The sequence below is a fragment of the Populus euphratica genome, unplaced genomic scaffold, assembly GCF_000495115.2.
Source record: "Populus euphratica unplaced genomic scaffold, PopEup_1.0 scaffold110.1, whole genome shotgun sequence".
NCBI classification, from domain to species: domain Eukaryota; kingdom Viridiplantae; phylum Streptophyta; class Magnoliopsida; order Malpighiales; family Salicaceae; genus Populus; species Populus euphratica.
Window position 1 is genome coordinate 506,719 of NW_011499904.1, and position 2,717 is coordinate 509,435.

Sequence of the window (2,717 nt, forward strand, 5' to 3'; positions counted from 1 at the left end):
TTATTATTTATTTTATTTGAAATACTTTATGAAATGTTAATTATTATTATTTTAATTTCTTCATCTTTTTTTTTAAGATTTGATCTTTATTATTTTGATTATTATTTATTTTATTTGAGATAATTTATGAAATTATTTTTTTTAATTTTATTATTATTCAAATTTTTAATTTGTAAAATTTGTTCCTTATTATTTTAATAAACTTGAGAAAAATAAAACATTAATAAATTATTTTTCAGTTTATTTTTCATAATATAACTAAATACTGGAAAGTATTTTCAGGTTATTTTCCATAACACTACCAAACATTGGAAAATAATTTTCTTTTTAAAAATTTATTTTTTAAAAAATTCATTTTTTTAAATTTTACTTTTCGAAAAAAACAATTTTTCTATAAACAAATGGAGGATAGGTTTCCTTTCAATTTTTTGTTCGTCTGGCTATCCTTTTAACTTGTCTAGTCAGTTAAGTATTAATTCTAACATGATTTAGTTTAAAAGGTAGGTAGGGGAAGGGTACAACCTAAAGGTCATTTGTATATCAAGAACCAAAATCGGTTTTAAACAATGTTAATAATTAATTTATTTTTTGACTTAGCTTTTTTTCTCCATTATAAATTTAACAATTATTTTCAGGATAAGCCGTTATCATAAGCACAGACAGTTTGAGAATAATGATACGATGTCTGCGTACTATGTAAGAATGCGAAACATGTTTGTGAAATAATTTGTGTTTGATGTTTTAATTCATAAACTTATTTCATAATATTAAAAAAAAATAAAAAAGGTAGAAGAGATCCATGAACACGAAGGATGACACGTGTCCTTCCTATAATTATTGAGTAGCAGACAGGATAAGTATCGACAGAAAAAGAGTACTGTACTGGCAGATAAGATGCCCTGGCATTATACTTCAAAAATAATATTAGGAGTGGCAGATAAAGTGCATTGATATTATCCTTTAGGAGGTAGTTTTTGTCAAAAAAAAAAAAATATTATTTTTTTATTGTAGTGAATATTTTTTTTATTATGTTTAGTTAATGTTTTATATTTATTAAATTTGTAATAAGGATTTTATTAAGATATTATTATATATTATAAATTTATTTATGATATTAATAGTTGAGTTAAAAAAATTGAATTTATATTTGAAATCTAAAAAGAAAATTTAATTATATACACTCATCGATCAGTAACATTTATACTTAAAAAAAAAAAACATAATAGAAAGATTAGAAACCATCCTCAAATTAACAATTATTGTCACTACAAAACAGTGTAGCCATCAATCTTTTATGCAACTCTATGATCTCCTCCCACTTCTCTATGATCAAGGATCTATCAATATTTGTATATGATTCAATTCAAGTGAAGAGAAATAATTCATTAAAATCAATATTATAGTTAATTAAAACTCAAATCAATATGGTTAATTAAGATATTAATATATATTATGAATGTATTTACCATATTAAATGTTGTGAAGAACTAATCAAAATCAACATGGTTAAGTAAAACTCAAATCAATTCTATATGGTCAATTTTGTTAAAAATTATTGTTATTATAATTTATTGAACTCATCAAAAAAACGTGTTTGGCACCAATAATAATTATTGTTATTATTTCTCAATTTTGCAGATGCTTATCTTGTATATATACTAGTTTATGATATTCATGGATTTATAGTGATTTATATTTTAAATTAGTATTTGCTTTGGCTTTTTGCTCTTTTAATAACTTGTTGTTCATACCACGTGGTTTTTATGATAAATGATAAACATGAATATTTAAAGAAAACAAAAAATAAAATAAAAAACATAATTTTTTTACTATAGCCTATAGCCTACGAGGGAATGCATTTTGGCCTTATACATTTTATTTTTATTCTTTGAATTTTGATATAAGTCCATTACAATAGAATAGCTAACAATTTATTTGAGATTTTTTTTATTGAATATAATTTTAATTTTAATTTTTTAACTTGATCATAGCTTTTTTATTATATTCACATGTGCTCTTTTGTAAAACTATTTGTAATGTTTTTTTCTTTTAAAAAAAATTATATGATTGCTTTTTTACATATGCCTATTTTTATTAACATGTAGTTAAATATGATGGCTTTTTTACATATGCTTATTTTTATCTAACTACAAAATGAAAAGATAATTTCAAAAAAATAAAGTTATTAAACCTAACCATGTCATGTATTTAATAGGTTGTATGAGTTAATTTAAGATATTATCATTTTAATACTTTTTTAAAAAAACTATCTTCTTAATACTTTTTAAATCAAATTAGGTTTTTATTAAATAGAATGGACAATTCCTTAACTTGTTTTGTTGTTTTGTCAACCAAGTCATATAAATATAACTTTAACCTGATGTAGTTTAAAACTAGGATAGAAAATGGCGGCCATTTGTATGTTGCAAATACCAAGGAACCAAAATCGGTATTAAACCTGAATGCAAGCTTCTTCTTTTTTACTTACCTTTTTTTTTTTAATGCTACTTAATTTATTTTTAGGCTTAGATTTTTTATCCCATTATAAATTTGACAATTATTTACAGGATAAGTCGTTATCATGAGCACGTATAGTGTGGCCGTATATATGTGAATAATGATAAGAAGTCTAAGTACTGTGTAAGAATGCGAAACATGTTTGCGAAATAATTTGCGGTTGATGTTTAAATCCATAAAATTATTTCATAATGTAAAAA